Raw genomic sequence first — 20,658 nt, 5'->3', positions numbered from 1 at the left:
TTTTGTACACCAACCTCTTGTGTGAAACCGTATCAAAAGCCTTTGCAAAATCTAAGTAGACCACATCAACAGCATTACCCTGGTCTAAAGTCCTACTTACCTCCTCAAAGAAACAAATAAGGTTAGTTTGGCAAGATCTATCCTTCTTAAATCCTTGCTGACTATTACTAATAATTTTGTTTTCCATTAGGTATTCCTGAATGTTATCCCATATTAAAACTTCAAGTAGTTTCCCTACTATTGAAGTCAGGCTTACAGGTCTGTAATTTCCCAGTTGTGATCTAGCTCCCTTTTTAAATATAGGCTCAGTTACTAAGCTCCAGCGAATCTAAGATGACAATGTAGAAAAACGATTTTACCCCCCACCTTGGATTGAGGTCTGCTCACCATAGAACCCTACAATTAGTTGCTAATAAATTGCTTTTCATTAATTTATAGTCTGGCTTGTGTTAATGTTAGTTTGTCTAGTGTGTTATGTTTGTACTGTGTTGTTAATGTTATATGTTCCATGGTTTTATATCTGCATTGACTGATATACTGCACCATAATTTATTTTCTTTTATTTTCACATATTCCACTACCCCTTGGAGAGTTTCCACAGTCCGGTTGATTACCCACTGACCATCCAAGGACATCAATTGGACTATCACCTAATTGGTTTGGACTTTATAATATAATACATTAGTCACTGTCACGGTTGGCGCCGGCATTTCTTTTTCTTCATGTCTTCCTACTGACTGTACTGTCAGTTTTTGTCTGGCTGCCATTATTATATATATTATATATATATTTTTTTATTTTTTGATTATATATATATTTTTTGATTGTATTTCACGTGTGTCCCATCAGGGTTGTTATTTTTAGCGCTGTTTTGCACCGTCTTTCTTTTGTTTTTAAGATGACAATGTGCAATCATTTTTACTTTTAAGCGGAGTATTAGTACATATTTGTATAAGGCAACAACAGGAATATATTATGTGCTACTGGCTCCTAAACAATGAAAGGACTCACAGATGCAACAGATTTTTTAAATTAAAAAAATAGACCCTAATTCAAAGCTTCTAAATCTCATCACAAAACAGCTTTCCCATGAAATATCCCTTGTTTTCATTCATGAAATTGTTTCCAAATAGCATAGGTTGTGTTGCTTAAATGCCTTTGTAGTTAATTGAGCTTTTAAAATGCAGAATTGCTTTGCATTGTAATGCATTTCACCACAGAATGGGCTTCTGCTCAAGATTAGCAAATTTACTGTGTTTATCGAACAATCCCTTGGATGCCTGAAGGCCTTGAAACGTTACATACAGCGACACTGATGTATTATTTCTACACTGATCCAATTAAAGTAACTTTTATCGTTTGAAAGGCATTTAAATAACAACGCATCTTAAGAGTTATACTCTGTAATAGAACACACAAACACACACGTATACAACTTCCCACTGGGGGAAGATCTAAAACTACAAATGTAAATCTGAGATTCTCATCCCCTGCCCTTTGTAGACATGTTATATTTAACCCATTAATCTTCCTCTGATAACTATTTCCTCTCCCTCTCTCGGAAGACAAAGAACGGTGGGTAGCCGTGTTGGTCCTTTCTTCCATGTATCTTGTAAAGAACAAGACGAAAAGAGCCCCTATAATCAGCACTCAATATCAAGGTAAATGAATGAATTGTAGCCTTTAATTAAGTAATAATCCCCGAAGAACAGGGCATTACTGGCCTGGCTGGAAGAGTTGAAGGCCCGAGGCGAAGCCGAGGGACTTAAACTCAGCCAGGGCATTATTGGCCAGTAATGCCCTGTTCTGAGGGGATTATTACTATTATAGGCTAAATGTAGGCTTTTTCATAAATAATAGACACTTTTGTATAGTTAAATAGATTTTTTAATTAAAATAAAATGGTAAATACATGAAACCACTTCTATATACTCTTACACTGCAGATATCTATATCCACACACTGCCGCCCCCTCTGTGTATACACACACACACACACACACACACACACAACAGCACACTCTACACACACACAGCCGCTCTACACACGCACACACACACACTGGAGCTCTAGACACAACACAGCACCTCCTCTACACACACCACAGCAGCTCTACACACACAAACTCTGCTGCTACACACACACACAAACACTGCTGCTGACACTGACACACACACACACACACACACACACACACACTGGAGCTCTATATACACACACACAGCACCTCTACACAGATATACAACAGCACAGCACATACACACTGCTACTGACACACACACACACAAACTGCAGCCACAAACAAACTGCAGACAGCCACTTATTTCTTTGCTGATGGCTGATACATCCTGACCAATCCCCTGCCCCGTCTCAGAGCTGTTACTTCATTCTAACCAATCCCCTGCCCTGTCTCAGCTGTTCTGAAAGCTGATTGGCTGGAAATAAACACAATGAAAACTGCACTTTGCAAGCTGCTAAAATTCCGGGCATTACTGATTGGATAATGCCTGGAATTTTAACCAATCAGAGAGCAGGGTTTTCAATAATGCCCTGAATTTTACTGCTTTAGCCTATAATGGGTAATAATAATACTAAAATAATGTTGAACAAAGAAAAGACATAAATAAGAACATTAAGACACAAAATAGCTATATTCTCACCAAGATAAATCCTTTGTATATCAGATCGTGATATAGATTCAGGGGATTGTAGTAGTGACTCATGGCCATTATGAAATAGTATATAAACCCAGGTTAGCCCCTAATGAATGGGTACATAAGTCATGAAGAAATGTTCTCTGCTCCATATACATAATGAGCGTATCAGGAGAACTAAACCCATCAGAGGGGAAAAGAGAGTTTACAGCCAACGTATTAAAAACAATGCTAAGAGCACATAAGGAAACACATTATGGTTTCCCACTAGTAAATTAAATGGGGTCAGCGTTCCGACGTCTAAATATGAATTCAGCCACAAACTTGCAAATGTAATAGTCATGCACCGTCAGTCGTTAAACTGTATTTACTGCTGCTAGGTAGTGACTAGAGTGGAGAAGGACACAGAGCCAGGGTGAGGAGTACTCAGCACACACCGAGTGCAGTTTGATGTATAAAAGGAGAAATACATCGATATTATGCCTCCCCTAATCTTTTATAAGGAGGATAATTAAAACTGGCTCTCATACAGATCTAGATAGGCAAGTATAGCGATGAATACAAGCCGAATAGTTATAGAGACAAATTACACCTCTGCTTATAAGCTATTTCATGGGCCTGTTATGTGGGTTTGTATGTCTACGGTAGCGTGTACCTGAATGTTAGAGAGAAAATGTCAATCCGGTAGTTATATGGTATGGCTAACAGATATACGTTCTCAGTGCCTGTCAGTAAGCATACTGCATAATTGCTAAATGCCCTACTGTAGTACTTCACTATTATACAAACCGCAGCTGCCGACGGCTGTAATATGGACAAAATGGTGTCCCATAGATTCGCTGTGATATCAACAATACATCATTTAGCAATTAACTGACAATAATAAAACTGTGACCACTCATACTTAAACACAGTTACACATTTAAACTGATTGACTTATATAATGAGGCTCCTCTCTCTGCATCACCCTGGAACCGGAGTTCCAGAACCTTCTGCAGCTCTATATATACACTTTTGTGATGTCTTCATCATTCTGGATACAAGGGGAGTCGTTTTTTTCCCTGTGCCCCCCTGCCATGGTCCCCTCACCTCCACGCCCCCCCACCCACGGCATCATGACGTCACGTTGCCATAGCAAATTGACGTCACAACCTTGCTGCGTCATTTGACGCCGCGTGTGCGAAGCCGCCGGAGCCAAGGTAAGTTAGGTTTACAGAGGCCCTGCAGCTCCCTTGGCACTTAATTTAAGTGCGTTCGGGAAGCGCGCGTGCACGGGGCCTCTGTAAACCCCGCGCCCCCCTGCACTCAGTCTCGCACCCCCCTGTCAGGTACGGCACACCTGTGAGCACGTGACCTGTATATGGGACAAGGGTTAGTACACAGCTATCAAGCCGATTCACTTTTCTCCATGCATGGACCCTCAAATGAATAATATCTCCACTCAATCAGTCCCAAAATACCAGGGGCGGCCAACTTCAGTCCTCAAGGGTCATCAACAAGTCAGGTTTTAAGGATATCCCTGCTTCAGCACAGGTGGCTCAGTCAATGACTGTGCTGAATCAGGGATATCCTGAAAACCTGACCTGTTGGTGGCCTTTGAGGACTGGAGTTGGCCGCCCCTGCAATATACCATCTGTCACGAACAACACACTTGTGAGCACGTTACATACATGCAACCAGGGTTAATACACCCAGCCAACTGTACGTCAAACTAGTTCATATTTACCCGCACTCCATTACAATATACATCTTTAATCCACTGCCACCCGAGGAATTATTAAAAGGTGCGTAGAGTTTGTGATCAAGAAAACTGCGTTTAACACAAAAATTCTGTTGTAGCAAAATGTGTCAGAAAATGTAAATTGTTATGTACAAAGCTTGCAATCAGTTCAGAGCCCAAAGTATAATACAAACATACAGTGCTTAGGTTACAGAGGAAGGATTACAAGAACATAGTTATAATAAATGCAGACAGTTTCCCTGCCTGGCCCATCAGCGTATGGTGTACGGCCACAGCGATTTACCTTGTCTCAGGGCACTGGCCGATGATACAGACGGGCGCCAGAAGCTCTAATTGTGCAACCTCAATCTGTATTCATGTTCCCAGGCATGGGCACACTTCTTTTGCATATACAATCAGATTGGCTTCGTTGTACACTGGCCTGTTCTACGTTACTAGTACTCTCCAGCCCTATTGTGAAACTGCCACTTCCTCGGGGGTAATGAATACTGTAGATTGAAATCCCTCGACATCCTGGGGCCTTCTCTGCCTGCTGTGGCATGTCTAAATTCCCTCTCTGGGACATGCTCTTCCTTATGGCCACACTATGGGATCCTAACAGATAGGGCACTGTCCCCAACTGAAACACAAAAAATGAGGGTCTTGATATATACTATAACTGTGGGAATATATCCCCTAACTCGACTCCATGAGGCTGTGCTCCTACTGCCATGCTGGAACCTCTTTCTGGAACTCGCTCTCCTTTTTTATACCTCCCGTGACACAGTACTTCTCCAGCATAGACATCCAGCATAGACAGTCCCTTAGTTGAAATCTACTCATACTTGAAAAAGTTGGGCTTTATATTCTACATTTCCTTTATTAAGAACATAAGACCACCCCTTTCATTAAATCAGCTAACGACTCTTTTATTTTGATTAGTGTAATTGCAACGGTTACAAATATCTATTTGATATTCTTGCAAAGTGCGGTCAGCCCCATGATGTCTTCATGTTTAATAAATGTACTCTGTTTGGAATACCTTCTTAGCCACGCACTCTAGTATTTTCAGATCCCCTTAAAAATGCCTTTCAAGGTCCATTTAAAAGGGTCCTGTTTATTCTAGTGTGCGGGAAGCCATATATTCAATCCCTCCACTTTTAAAACCAGATGTTACGTATTTAACAGGCCATTAATATCATTCTTGGATTTTTAAGAGAATTTGTAACCAAACGTTAACCTTGTGTGCCTGATTGATTAAAACACTTAATCCTTTCTGCCATATTCATTACACCGATTATCTATCATTGAATATTTTTTTACAGAACCAACCCAACTATTATCATTCTTTCAATTCCACCTACACTGCTGTAACTGGAGCAGATTAATATTCATTTTAGGAAACAAGAAGATGATTGGAAAGTAGAATCGCAATAAGTCCCAAAAAAGCACCAACAGCTCACCAAATTGAGGAATAAAAACGCTGACCCAGGCCTTCTATACTTCCAGGATCTCAGGTAGCGTTTTCCATTGGAACTCCTCCCACACACACGCAGCTTACAGCGTCCCCCCCATCTACTTCCATCTTTTCCACACCCACGCTCTGGAATTTCCTCAGCAGTCCCACTCATTTTTTATTTTTATATACCTTTTCTGTACCCTCTGTTTTGAGCTGTTAGTAGCCTCCAACTCATCAGTAATATTCATTTTAACCTCTTGAAACTCTTTTAATAAAACCTTCAATGTGCAATGCCGGACCTGAATAATGCCAATCCTCCAGCATGCAAGGTATTAATGGTACTGTATTTTCATTCGCAAACGGTCATTATTTTCTGCTATGAATCTGTTAATAAACACACATTTGGATAGGGAAGTTCACATGTTTTGATACCACTGCCGATAAACAGCGGCCTTATCATTTGCGGTTAACATCGGAAGTTCCTCAAATAAACGAGACCTACCTAAAAATCTCATAATACAAGCGACACATTTCATCTGAAGTATTTAGTACTCTGGAGAAAGGAAATCATTGGGTAAATGAGGGTTAGGGGTGTGGGACTAGAGAGAGAGGACAATAAAAGGAGAAGCTCAGTGACACCGCTGGTAACTGCCTGGACCTTCAGCATTTTTCATTGGCAACTACTCAGTAACATGTATGTAATCCCCCTTTGGGATTACTATTTTCACTTCAAAGGTTAAGGGCCTTAAAGGGTTAACACCATTTGCTTGAAAAGTGCAACACCCCTCTCCCATCACAGGGTTATTAGGCAGAAGCCTAGTAACTCCCACCTTCTAGAAGGTGTCTAGGATGTCACCTGGTATGGGATGACTGCAGAATCCAAACCACCCCACCTGTAGGCATGGGGACCAGTGATGTCACTAGTAGGTATATATAGTGAAGCTAGAAGATTCTAGATGCAGGTCCCTGGAGGAGTCACAGAGGATTGACCTCACTGTACATAGTCATGTTTATGTGTAGAGCTGTATGTTTAAGGATGTCCTGTCACCTTTATTATTTTATATTTGAGGAACGTACCCCTTTTAGTCATAGCCCATAGCAATGATTCGAGGTTAATCCCCTGCCCTGAAAGTGGGGGATGCATGGTACTGCGAGGAGAGTCATTTTACATAGAGGGTTTCCGGAGCACTGTGGGATTGGCACATACTGCCCAGTTATAACTGTGAGCCCCTTCTGATGCCCTGGGATAAGGAGAGTACTCCTCAGTGACGCGATTTGTACCCAGATGATGGAAGTATCTCTACCACAGGTCCTGGTGGGAAGGAAGCAAATCCAAACGCAGGCACAGCGAATACCATGTGCATCAATTGTTGAGGGTACCAAGTACAGAAGCTACCGAGGATAGTGGCGACAGCTACCAGGGAACAATACCAAATGCAACTGTAGCATTGTCCATTTATGATTGCCTAAAGAAAGACGTCCATGCATGTGGATCCCAATCAGTGGGATGAATAAAGCTCTGGTTTGTACCAATAAAGTTCCTGGCACCCTTCATTATCACCTTCTAGCATACACGCCCAGCCAGCTCGGATGCCAGCACCCTGAGAAGGTAGAGACACTGTATATAAAACACCTCTATATAAAACTCTTTTTGAGCTGGGTAAAGAGGGGTTACATGTAAAAAGGAGCATTCTTTATTGATGTTTCTTACTACCATGGCATCAGCTCATTGCTGCAATCACGGGGCATTTCCATCACACATATTCTGACATTTCATCGCAGTTAAATCTGTATACACATTATCTAAATGTCTAACACCAGTCCACAAGAGCTACCAACAGGTCAGGTTTTCAGGATATTAATGCTTCAGCATAGGTGGATCAATCAGTCCTAGCTTCAGCACAGGTGGCTTAATCGGTCCCGGCTTCAGCACAGGAGGCTCAATTAGAGGCTCTGTCTTCAATTTAGCCACCAGTGCTGAAGCGGAGATATCCCAAAAACCTTGACCTGTTGGGGAGGGGGGTGGGGTCATGAGAACTGGAGTTGGTCACACCCCAGTTTACTCCTTATCTACAAATTCAAAAGAAGTGTAAAATGAAGGGTGCAGGCGTCTTCGGTTATCCGACAGAATGTGTTCCTGATCCATCGTCGGAGAGTGAAAGAGTCGTAAAGCGAATCCCACGTGATGAGTGGTGGATAAGGCGTTCCGGCGTTGGAAAGCGGCACATAGGATCGTATTGCAATGCGTCGGATAAGCCGTTCGTCATAAAGTGGAACGACGGATAGTGCGGACTGTCTGTATTATACTGTCACACGACTGCATGTCAGTAAATATATAACCACATTCATATAAAAAGGTAACCAAGTTAAGAAATCAATTAAACAAAGTAACGATAAAAGTATCTAAATAAATGTACTCTAAAAATAGCAATGCACCATTTTCTTTTTAAATGAGATTGGGGGGGGGAGGGGATCTTCTGGAATTTAACCTCATTTTTACTACCAGGAACCCCCCGCCCCCCCCTCCCCTCTCATTCCGTCATTAGTAACGTGATCGTGAGTGCCAGAGGGGCCATGGCACTTAGAAGGTTAGCTCTGTTTAACCCTTTACACAGCCATCAACATACCATGCATTTGCAAAACACACCTAAAAGAGCAATTACTGCTAGAACACAAACCCACGGGTTAAAAGGGACCTAGGGAATGACGATTTATTTACCAAAATCTGACATCCATAAATACGGGTTTTAAATATATTTTGAAAACATATTGAAAGGGGTTTTATTTCCTACGGCTACTCACAATTTAGAGATGTCACTGTGTGCCCCTCCCCTTACCGTTATTTGCTATCTGATAGGGACAGACTGGGCGTAGGGCAGGACTCAAACATGCAGCCGGCGGTCCCATTGTGCTCCACGCAGGCGGCCTCTGACTTTCAGCTGTCCAAGCAACTGGTAGGAAATTAGCAGTACAGAGAGTTTACATTATTACAGTTATCATTTGTAAGTCTTTAAATGTATTGTATCTAAAATGACATTGCAATAAACTTGTGGTCCTTCTACGCCTAAATGTTTTCTTATTTGGCCCATTTGGAGAACTGGTTTGAAGAACACCGGTTTGGCAAACCCTCATTCAGAGGGCCCCAGGAAAGGCGATTTGTAGCCAATTTCACAAGCGATCAAATCTTTGCTTTTAGAAGAAGATTTAAGAAGGCTACTTCAGGTTGGTAAATTCTTTACAAAAGGTTATTTTTTTGGCCAATTTGGGGGATTGCAACCTTAATCTCTACCTGGATACTATTACAATAGTATTTGGTGTTTGGTATTGTCAATTTTTAAATTGCTGGCTTTTAAAAATGTTTTTTTTTTTTTTTTTTTAGAAGCAATGGGGGTTATTATTATTATTATATATATTATTACACTGCTGCTTGTCATTACACAGTCCCAAAGAATGGTTTGCTCCAGTAATTGTAGATGTAAGCATTACCAGGGCTAAGGAAGCGACCTGAACATTTGATAACAAAGGGCCTGCCTGCAATATAAACACTGCACATATTTAATGCATCTAGTTAGGAACGTTATGTTGCATTGCAAACAAATTTGTGAAGAATTGTTTTCTCATTTCTCATTATTCACCTCCTTGCAGCAGAATGTTGCGGTTATGACTGGAGTCTCCCCTTATAGAGATATTAAGGAGAGCAACAGCTGTAATAATAAGTCTTCTCAACATAAACACGGCTCTTTGTTTAGTTTTTTTTACACACAAAAGGTTTGGTTTCCCAGGCCTACAGGAAACTGGAAAGGTCTTTCACAAGGACTCGGACTTGTCATTCCCGGTCTGTGTGCAAAGTGGAGGAAATTTACTTAATTTACAAGGCACTCAAGATTTCCTAGGGATTATTAATTTATGGGAAGAGTTGGTAGAGTTGGGAGCAACATACGAATTAGCAAAACCAGGACAGACCAAATATTTCATGTAGAAGGGAAGAGTGAATCCGGAGCGACAGCGAACAGCCCAATGACGTCAGAGTCCAAAGTTGAACATCAAAGCTTTATTGATAACACACAATGGAAACAGCAGGCTGCAGCACAGCCTCCTCCTCTACGCGTTTTACCCAGCGTCAGCCTACGAGCGCATGACAGTCACACATCCCAAATATTTAATGTAGCCCAGGTTCTTGCCTCAGGCCAGCGCTGCAAGGTTCTGAGGACCATATAGGAGCTGGGCGTCTATAGGACAAAATACTTATTTCTACCACTATCTGCTTAAAAGGTCTTCTTGTCTTAGACGTGTGCTGTGAAGCAGTCTTCCATTCAAATGAATGGGACTAAAATGTAACGCTGGCCAGCGCAGAATACAGGGAAATATTTTACACGCTCCAACATTGAGCACATGGAAATAGGTGCACTTTAGTTCCTCTGTCAATGTGGAATACAGGCGCTTACAAGCTCATATAAAGGCTCCATTACACATGCAATCTATTATATGCAAAGTTTATTTTATTAATAAAACACTTGAAACACACACACACACACACACACACACACACACACACACACACACACACACACACACACACGTGATTACTTCCCTATAAGCTGCAGATCACTTATCTTCAAGCTGCTGCAATGAGCTGAAGGTTCTGAGCTTCAACCAATGAGAGAGACAGACAGAGAGACAGACAGAGAGACAGACAGAGAGACAGACAGAGAGACAGACAGAGAGACAGACAGAGAGACAGACAGAGAGAGAGACAGACAGAGAGACAGACAGAGAGAGAGACAGACAGACAGAGAGACAGACAGAGAGACAGGTGCTCCTTGGCTCTTACACATGGGCAGAAATGGTTATAATAGGTACAAAGGGTACATGACCTGCTAACTAGGTACAGTTAGAGTTCAGGGCCGCCGACGGGGGGAGAGCCGGGACAACTGTCCTGACCGGCGCGGGAAGTTGGGCCCGACCAGAGTTCAGGCCCAACTTCCGCATCCATTTGCCGGGGCCCAACTCTCCCCAACTGTTGTATTGTATGTCTTTATTTATATAGCGCCATTAAGGTACATAGCCAGCGGTCCCCTGCTGGCCCACCAGGCCTCCCTCCCCCACCGGTTACCCCAACTTCCACATCTGCATGCACACCTGGACCAGCGTGCTTTCGGATGCCTTCCCCACAAGGTAACATTTCGTGTGTGTACTGTGCTGGGGGAGGTTGTGTACTGTGCTGGGGGAGGTTGTGTACTGTGCTTGGGGGGAGGTTGTGTACTGTGCTGGGGGGGAGGTTGTGTACTGTGCTGGGGGGGAGGTTGTGTACTGTGCTGGGGGGGAGATTGTGTACTGTGCTGGGGGGGAGATTGTGTACTGTGCTGGGGGGGAGATTGTGTACTGTGCTGGGGGGGAGATTGTGTACTGTGCTGGGGGGGAGATTGTGTACTGTGCTGGGGGGGAGATTGTGTACTGTGCTGGGGGGGAGATTGTGTACTGTGCTGGGGGGGAGGTTGTGTACTGTGCTGGGGGGGAGGTTGTGTACTGTGCTGGGGGGGAGGTTGTGTACTGTGCTGGGGGGGAGGTTGTGTACTGTGCTGGGGGGGAGGTTGTGTACTGTGCTGGGGGGGAGGTTGTGTACTGTGCTGGGGGGGAGGTTGTGTACTGTGCTGGGGGGGAGGTTGTGTACTGTGCTGGTGGGGGGTTGTGTACTGTGCTGGTGGGGGGTATGTTTACTGTGCTGGTGGGGGGTTGTGTACTGTGCTGGGGGGGTTGTGTACTGTGCTGGGGTGGGTTGTGTACTGTGCTGGGGGGGTTGTGTACTGTGCTGGGGGGGTTGTGTACTGTGCTGGTGGGGGGTTTTGTACTGTGCTGGTGGGGGGTTTTGTACTGTGCTGGGGGGGAGGTTGTGTACTGTGCTGGGGGGGAGGTTGTGTACTGTGCTGGGGGGGAGGTTGTGTACTGTGCTGGGGGGGAGGTTGTGTACTGTGCTGGGGGGGAGGTTGTGTACTATGCTGGTGGGGGGGTTGTGTACTTTGCGGGTAGTGAGGGTGTGAAGGGCAGAGAAAAGAAAAGCATGTGGGGGGGTGGGGGGGGGAAGTGAGAAAGCATGGCGCCTTGCAAGGCCGCTGACAGGGTAGGGGCCCCGGTGGAAACTCTAGACCCGGGCCCCAGGAAGGCTGTTGGCGGCCCTGTTGGATGGTATCATGTTTTTAAGCCAACACAAATAGGGGCCTAAGTGATGCGATTACTGTTTTGCTAGCTGGTCTCTTGCTAGAGAAAAAGTACAAGTTTCTATGCAATATACCTCATTATGCTCAACTCAGGGATTTCCTTTCCATGCAAAAACATCAGACTATTCCCCATATATGGAATCCATAATGTGGCACCCAAAGAAGAATCAAGGCAGCAACTAAAAAATTCTATCCACATGTTTTATGAAGGTCATTTGGCAGAGAAACAATGAATCATTAAAAGTGGAAGTTGCCAAGCCATAAAAAAAGCCATTACAATTTATTTGGTTGGTCACATTGAAGATGGTTGTTTTCAATGGTCATAAAATATTGGTACTTGGGGTACTAGGAGTTAGAGGAGGAATCAGAAGTGGGCTAACGGAACAGCATCTCACATTATTATGAGCAGGGTTCCCCCTATTACAGGAGGGGATAACTCCAGTCCTCAATGGCTACCAACAGGCCAGGTTTTAAGGATATTGACATTGACTGAGCAACCGATTATGCCACCTGTGCTGAAGCAGGGATTTCCTTAAAACCTGACCTGGTGGTGGCCCTTGAGGACTGGAGTTGGCCGCCCCTGCATTAGCCCTATTAGGTAGATGGACCACACGACCACCAAACTAATCTTGGACATCACTGGTGCGTCCGCCGCATGCAGACCGCAGAAGGGAAAAGAACAGAGAAGTATACTTTATTCACTCCTCACACTAGCATATTTCCTCATAACCACCATTTGCCAACAGAGGGCGTACGTTTACAGGGTGATCTCCCCGGATCCAGCTGTCCCAGCCATATGAATGTACGACACAAACAAGCCCAGAGGCTGAACAATGTCATTCTTCTTTAAACAAATCTATCCCAAAACAATAATGTGATATCCTGCGAGTATGAGGGAGGGGAGAGTATGAGGGAGGGGAGAGTATGAGGGAGGGGAGAGTATGAGGGAGGGGAGAGTATGAGGAACAGGGGGGTATGAAGTGGGGTAAGGGGAGTAGGAAGTGAAGGTAAGAGGTGTATGAGGGAGGGGGAGTATGAGGGAGAGGGGGGGGGAGTATGAGGGAGAGGGGGGGGGGAGTATGAGGGAGAGGGGGGGGGAGTATGAGGGAGAGGGGGGGGGGGAGTATGAGGGAGAGGGGGGGGGGAGTATGAGGGAGAGGGGGGGGGAGTATGAGGGAGAGGGGGGGGGAGTATGAGGGAGAGGGGGGGGGAGTATGAGGGAGAGGGGGGGGGGGGAGTATGAGGGAGAGGGGGGGGAGTATGAGGGAGAGGGGGGGGGGGAGTATGAGGGAGAGGGGGGGGGGGGGAGTATGAGGGAGAGGGGGGGGGAGTATGAGGGAGAGAGGGGGGAGTATGAGGGAGAGGGGGGGGGGGAGTATGAGGGAGAGGGGGGGGGGAGTATGAGGGAGAGGGGGGGGGGAGTATGAGGGAGAGGGGGGGGGAGTATGAGGGAGAGGGGGGGGGGAGTATGAGGGAGAGGGGGGGGGGGAGTATGAGGGAGAGGGGGGGGGGAGTATGAGGGAGAGGGGGGGGGAGTATGAGGGAGAGGGGGGGGGGAGTATGAGGGAGAGGGGGGGGGAGTATGAGGGAGTGGGGGGGGGGGAGTATGAGGGAGTGGGGGGGGGGGGAGTATGAGGGAGAGGGGGGGGGAGAGTATGAGGGAGAGGGGGAGGGGGGAGTATGAGGGAGAGGGGGAGGGGGGAGTATGAGGGAGAGGGGGAGGGGGGAGTATGAGGGAGAGGGGGGGGGAGTATGAGGGAGAGGGGGGGGTATGAGGGAGAGGGGGGGGTATGAGGGAGAGGGGGGGGGGAGTATGAGGGAGAGGGGGGGGGAGTATGAGGGAGAGGGGGGGGGAGTATGAGGGAGAGGGGGGGGGTATGAGGGAGAGGGGGGGGTGTGAGGGAGAGGGGGGGGTGTGAGGGAGAGGGGGGGGTATGAGGGAGAGGGGGGGGTATGAGGGAGAGGGGGGGGGGTATGAGGGAGAGGGGGGGGGGTATGAGGGAGAGGGGGGGGTATGAGGGAGAGGGGGGGGAATGAGGAACAGGGGGGTATGAAGTGGGGTAAGGGGAGTAGGAAGTGAAGGTAAGAGGTGTATGAGGGAGGGGGAGTATGAGGGAGGGGGAGTATGAGGGAGGGGGAGTATGAGGGAGAGGGGGGGGGAGTATGAGGGAGAGGGGGGGGGAGTATGAGGGAGAGGGGGGGGAGTATGAGGGAGAGGGGGGGGAGTATGAGGGAGAGGGGGGGGGAGTATGAGGGAGAGGGGGGGGGAGTATGAGGGAGAGGGGGGGGAGTATGAGGGAGAGGGGGGGGGGAGTATGAGGGAGGGGGGGGGGAGTATGAGGGAGAGGGGGGGAGTATGAGGGAGAGGGGGGGGGAGTATGAGGGAGAGGGGGGGGGGAGTATGAGGGAGAGGGGGGGGGAGTATGAGGGAGAGGGGGGGGAGTATGAGGGAGAGGGGGGGGGGAGTATGAGGGAGAGGGGGGGGGAGTATGAGGGAGAGGGGGGGGGAGTATGAGGGAGAGGGGGGGGGAGTATGAGGGAGAGGGGGGGGAGTATGAGGGAGAGGGGGGGGGGGGGGAGTATGAGGGAGAGGGGGGGGGGGAGTATGAGGGAGAGGGGGGGGGAGTATGAGGGAGAGGGGGGGGGGGAGTATGAGGGAGAGGGGGGGGGAGTATGAGGGAGAGGGGGGGGAGTATGAGGGAGTGGGGGGGGGAGTATGAGGGAGAGGGGGGGGGAGTATGAGGGAGAGGGGGGGGGAGTATGAGGGAGAGGGGGGGGGAGTATGAGGGAGTGGGGGGGGGGAGTATGAGGGAGTGGGGGGGGGGAGTATGAGGGAGAGGGGGGGGGAGTATGAGGGAGAGGGGGGGGGAGTATGAGGGAGAGGGGGGGGGAGTATGAGGGAGAGGGGGGGGGGAGTATGAGGGAGAGGGGGGGGGAGTATGAGGGAGAGGGGGGGGGGAGTATGAGGGAGAGGGGGGGGGAGTATGAGGGAGAGGGGGGGGGAGTATGAGGGAGAGGGGGGGGGGAGTATGAGGGAGAGGGGGGGGGGAGTATGAGGGAGAGGGGGGGGGGAGTATGAGGGAGAGGGGGGGGTATGAGGGAGAGGGGGGGGTATGAGGGAGAGGGGGGGGGGAGTATGAGGGAGAGGGGGGGGGGAGTATGAGGGAGAGGGGGGGGGGAGTATGAGGGAGAGGGGGGGGGGAGTATGAGGGAGAGGGGGGGGGAGTATGAGGGAGAGGGGGGGGGAGTATGAGGGAGAGGGGGGGGGAGTATGAGGGAGAGGGGGGGGGTATGAGGGAGAGGGGGGGTGTGAGGGAGAGGGGGGGGGTGAGGGAGAGGGGGGGGGTGAGGGAGAGGGGGGGGTGTGAGGGAGAGGGGGGGGTGTGAGGGAGAGGGGGGGGTGTGAGGGAGAGGGGGGGGTATGAGGGAGAGGGGGGGGTATGAGGGAGAGGGGGGGGTATGAGGGAGAGGGGGGGGTATGAGGGAGAGGGGGGGGTATGAGGGAGAGGGGGGGGTATGAGGGAGAGAGGGGGGGGTATGAGGGAGAGAGGGGGGGTATGAGGGAGAGGGGGGGGGTATGAGGGAGAGGGGGGGGGGTATGAGGGAGAGGGGGGGGTGGGTATGAGGGAGAGGGGGGGGGTGTGTATGAGGGAGGGGGGGGGTGTGTATGAGGGAGAGGGGGGGTGTGTATGAGGGAGAGGGGGGGGTGTGTATGAGGGAGGGGGGGGTGGGTATGAGGGAGAGGGTGGGTATGAGGGAGAGGGTGGGTATGAGGGAGAGGGGGGGTATGAGGGAGAGGGGGGGGGGAGTATGAGGGAGAGGGGGGGGGAGTATGAGGGAGAGGGGGGGGGAGTATGAGGGAGAGGGGGGGGGAGTATGAGGGAGAGGGGGGGGGGAGTATGAGGGAGAGGGGGGGGTATGAGGGAGAGGGGGGGGTATGAGGGAGAGGGGGGGGGGAGTATGAGGGAGAGGGGGGGGGGAGTATGAGGGAGAGGGGGGGGGAGTATGAGGGAGAGGGGGGGGGAGTATGAGGGAGAGGGGGGGGAGTATGAGGGAGAGGGGGGGGGTATGAGGGAGAGGGGGGGTATGAGGGAGAGGGGGGGGTGTGAGGGAGAGGGGGGGGTGTGAGGGAGAGGGGGGGGTGTGAGGGAGAGGGGGGGGTATGAGGGAGAGGGGGGGGTATGAGGGAGAGGGGGGGTATGAGGGAGAGGGGGGGGTATGAGGGAGAGGGGGGGGGTATGAGGGAGAGGGGGGGGTATGAGGGAGAGGGGGGGGTATGAGGGAGAGAGGGGGGGGTATGAGGGAGAGAGGGGGGGGTATGAGGGAGAGAGGGGGGGGTATGAGGGAGAGGGGGGGGGGGTATGAGGGAGAGGGGGGTATGAGGGAGAGGGGGGGGGTATGAGGGAGAGGGGGGGGTGGGTATGAGGGAGAGGGGGGGGTGGGTATGAGGGAGAGGGGGGGGTATGAGGGAGAGAGGGGGGGTATGAGGGAGAGGGGGGGGGGTATGAGGGAGAGGGGGGGGGGTATGAGGGAGAGGGGGGGGGTATGAGGGAGAGGGGGGGTATGAGGGAGAGGGGGGGGGGGTATGAGGGAGAGGGGGGGGTGGGTATGAGGGAGAGGGGGGGGTGGGTATGAGGGAGAGGGGGGGGGGGGTATGAGGGAGGGGGGGGTGGGTATGAGGGAGGGGGGGGTGGGTATGAGGGAGAGGGTGGGTATGAGGGAGAGGGTGGGTATGAGGGAGAGGGGGGGGTATGAGGGAGAGGGGGGGGTATGAGGGAGAGGGGGGGGTATGAGGGAGAGGGGGGGGGTATGAGGGAGAGGGGGGGGGTATGAGGGAGAGGGGGGGGGTATGAGGGAGAGGGGGGGGGTATGAGGGAGAGGGGGGGGTATGAGGGAGAGGGGGGGGTATGAGGGAGAGGGGGGGGTATGAGGGAGAGGGGGGGTATGAGGGAGAGGGGGGGGTATGAGGGAGAGGGGGGGGTATGAGGGAGAGGGGGGGGGTATGAGGGAGAGGGGGGGGTATGAGGGAGAGGGGGGGGGTATGAGGGAGAGGGGGGGTATGAGGGAGAGGGGGGGTATGAGGGAGAGGGGGGGGTATGAGGGGGAGGTGGGGGGGTATGAGGGGGAGGTGGGGGGGTATATGGGGGAGGTGGGGGGGTATGGGGGAGGGGGGGGGGGTATGAGGGAGGGGGGGGGGTATGGGGGAGGGGGGGGTATGAGGGAGGGGGGGGGTATGAGGGAGAGGGGGGGTATGAGGGAGAGGGGGGGGTATGAGGGAGAGGGGGGGTATGAGGGAGAGGGGGGGGTATGAGGGAGAGGGGGGGGTATGAGGGAGAGGGGGGGGGTATGAGGGAGAGGGGGGGGGGTATGAGGGAGAGGGGGGGGGGTATGAGGGAGAGGGGGGGTATGAGGGAGAAGGGGGGTATGAGGGAGAGGGGGGTATGAGGGAGAGGGGGGTATGAGGGAGAGGGGGGGTATGAGGGAGAGGGGGGATGGTGTGTATGAGGGAGAGGTGGTATAAAGGGGGGGTATGAGGGAGAGGTGGTATAAAGGGGGGGTATGAGGGAGAGGTGGTATAAAGGGGGGGTATGAGGGAGAGGTGGTATAAAGGGGGGGGGGTGAGGGAAAGGGGGTCCTTCCACAGGTGAAATCTAGCTTCAAAATTTGAAAGTACCATCGTCCAAAAAACGAATTTCATTCACTCCCCAGTGGTGCTCGGGATAGAGAATCCTATAGAGAAACGTATAGTACGTTGGCGTGTCTTTGGCGATCTTGCAGCTGTCTCCCTACACAAAACGAGGACACCTCAGTCAGTGCTGCCTAATCTGGAGCCAAAAAGAGAATGATTCTACTCAACAGAAATTAAATTAGAACCGTCTTACATTACAGTGCATTATACAAGACAATAACTGCAGAATTACGGGCTCAGGTTTCTCTCTTTATATGCACTGTTTAATCAAGGACAAAGGGTCAAAGAGGTTGGTACGTTTGTATAACTATTATATAAATCAGGGCAATGGAATGTAACTACAGTATATTATATTATTGTATCCCAGGTTTCTCCTTTGTTTGTTCTGTATCCCAGGGGTGCTCAACTCCAGTCCTGAAGCAGGTCAGGATTTCAGGATATCCCAGCTTCAGCACAGGTGGCTCAGAGACTGATTGAGCCACCTGTGCTGAAGCAGGGATTTCCTGAAAACATGACTGGGGGAAGAAGGGGGCTTTTGGACTGGAGTTGAGCGCCCTTGCTGTATCCCATCAAAACTGCAAATAATTAAACATTTACAAATAAAATAAAAATCAGGGCAAAACAATATTGGCAATAGTGCACCTCTAAAAGACTAGTAAATTCCCCCCTTGTGTTTTTTTGTATTTTAATGTAATGTGAGATGTGATGGTATTTAGGTCAATTTCTATCATGTTATAAGTTTTTTGTTAGAAGTTCACTGAAAGTGAGATCACACTTAAACAGAGCACAGTATTTTTGAAAGACTTTAAAGTATTAGATCTTCAAGGTAATAAAAACAAGATGCCAGGTTTTTAAACGATTCACTTAATGGAGACTATCATACAATTTGAAATAATTTCAGCAAATTAGTGTGTGTGAAAGGCTTTCTGAATATCTGACAAATGAGGAATGAACGCAGATTCAGAAAAACACATTGGGGGTTATGTGAAAGTGTTGAAATGGAAAAACAGGACCAAATGCATTAGGAAAATAAACTATTATAAGCAATTCTTTGCCAAATCTAGGTGTTTTATTTTTTAACTTTGATAAAGAAGAAGTTCTTATAACTCAATATAATGCTCACAGGGTCAGCAATGCATTAGTACCCTATACACCAAGAGATCTATTCTAGATCACCAACACAATTATCACTATTCTTGTGTTCCCATCACCTATATGGCTTCTCAGTCTGTCAATACATCTGCCTATTTACTACTAGCTACAGAAGGAGTTTTTGAGTCGACTATCCTAAATCTGCATAAACTCCCCTGAAATCCAGGGCTACTTGGCAGCTATCCCTCCCAGACACAGTACATTACATTGCAGCGTCTTACCTTAGGTCTACCTGGGAGGCTGCTCTTGTGCAGCTGCTGTGATCCCAGACTCCAGTGTTAGAAGATCCTAAATCTCCACTTTTCCAGCCCCTCACAAATCCCACAGCACTCAAATAGAAAGCAGTGTTATGTTCCCCTTCAGTGATCTGTGAAGTTTCTTCTCTCTTTAGCAGCCCATTCCAAATCAGAGATAACAAATCAGGCAGCCCACAGAGACAGGACCTGCAGGAGAATGCTCTCCAGTTTGCAGAGGGGGTGTTGTGCCTCTTATATTCGTGTATTTCCAGCAGCTCCTTGTGTTGCTGTCAGGGTGGGGCCCAGTAGCTTGCTTTATTGTAGCCCCTGGTTAAAATCAGAGAGAAGACAGATGGGACAGCCTCTATAACTCAGCACAGTAAGAAGAGGGGATGAGAATGAGGAAGTGTTTCTGTTTCAGAGGGAGAGGAAACATCCACTCAGATGGAAACACAAACAAGCACAGGGAAAAACAGATATTTTGGAAGAGCATTATAGTTAATAGCGGCCTAACGACCCTGCTTAAATATACAATTGCTGTAAATGCAGAGATGAAGTCACACTGTTGTACTTGACACAGAAATGTTGCACCCACTCAAAAATATTACAAATTGTATTTTTGTAGTTTTTTCTTATGTAGCGATGAACAGGCCCAGCACACCAGGCTTATCAACTAATGCTCCACGGCCCAGATCACAAACCTGTTAGAATCGGAAGCGCTACACGCTTAAACAGCAATACTACTTTCTAACTTTTGACTAAATTATTTTTATATGTAAAGTATGTGACAATGTATAATTCTACATTCTTACCTAAACTGGCAATCGTTTGGTCCTCCTGTTATAAATCTGTCAAAATCCGGATTGTGTGCCTAACATAATGGCTGCTTCAGTCAGTGTAACTCAGCAGCTACAACATATCCTCATATTACCAAGGTAACATGGACTATTGTTACAGTTTGCAGCACAAACAGCTGGGAACATTTGCAACAAATTATCCCAAACAGGAAAGTGGTGCAAAGACTTTGCACTGCTTGGGAGGTGAACTAAAACCTGCTATAGGAATCAAAGGGTGATTTAAAACTCAGTAAAATGGCATTAAGAGTTTAATAAAAACAAAAAAAGTCACTTATCTAACACTGCATGATTAAAAAACCCAACATATTTCATGTTTTGTGGCTTTAATGTCATTTACTCCAGAAGTTGCACCCGGTAGCACCGCAGGCTAACAATATGGAGGTTTAAATCTCACGCAGCACTGAGAGACAATTGGAAGTCACATCATTATCCATCGCGGCTTCCGATTGACCCTTGTGGGTGAGTACAAGCAGCACCTACACAGGTCAGTCTCTTCATAACCATTTCAGAGAACTATTTTGGAATACTCCTTCAGCCTGAAAACCTGCACACTGTTGACCAAGTAACTGGTATCAAATTAGAAGGCGCAGAGTATCTGAGGCAGGGGTGGAGAATCGCGGGAGCATCAGAATCGCCTCTTGATGTCGGAGTTGCAGCGTTGACTACCCAATCACCG

General features: G+C 48.7%; 1 protein-coding gene across 4 annotated transcripts in view; it reads right to left on the bottom strand.

Annotated features, from left to right (window-relative positions):
• The window catches only part of PAPLN (papilin, proteoglycan like sulfated glycoprotein), a 93,696-nt gene extending 74,179 nt beyond the window's left edge, over nt 1-19,517 (bottom strand). Inside the window, exons 1-2 of one of the 4 annotated variants that reach the window (XM_075614265.1) lie at nt 19,111-19,515; nt 17,723-17,834 (exon numbers count right to left, since the gene is read on the bottom strand). The gene's annotated coding sequence lies outside the window, so the exon portion shown is untranslated. Of the gene's footprint in view, nt 1-17,722; nt 17,835-19,110 lie in introns of all 4 variants that reach the window. The other 3 variants (XM_075614268.1, XM_075614269.1, XM_075614264.1) reach the window with 3 other exon arrangements.
• Nucleotides 19,518-20,658: the final 1,141 nt, after the last annotated feature.

This window comes from Ascaphus truei, chromosome 9, assembly GCF_040206685.1.
Source record: "Ascaphus truei isolate aAscTru1 chromosome 9, aAscTru1.hap1, whole genome shotgun sequence".
NCBI lineage: Eukaryota > Metazoa > Chordata > Amphibia > Anura > Ascaphidae > Ascaphus > Ascaphus truei.
This window is presented reverse-complemented; position numbering and strand designations above follow the sequence as displayed.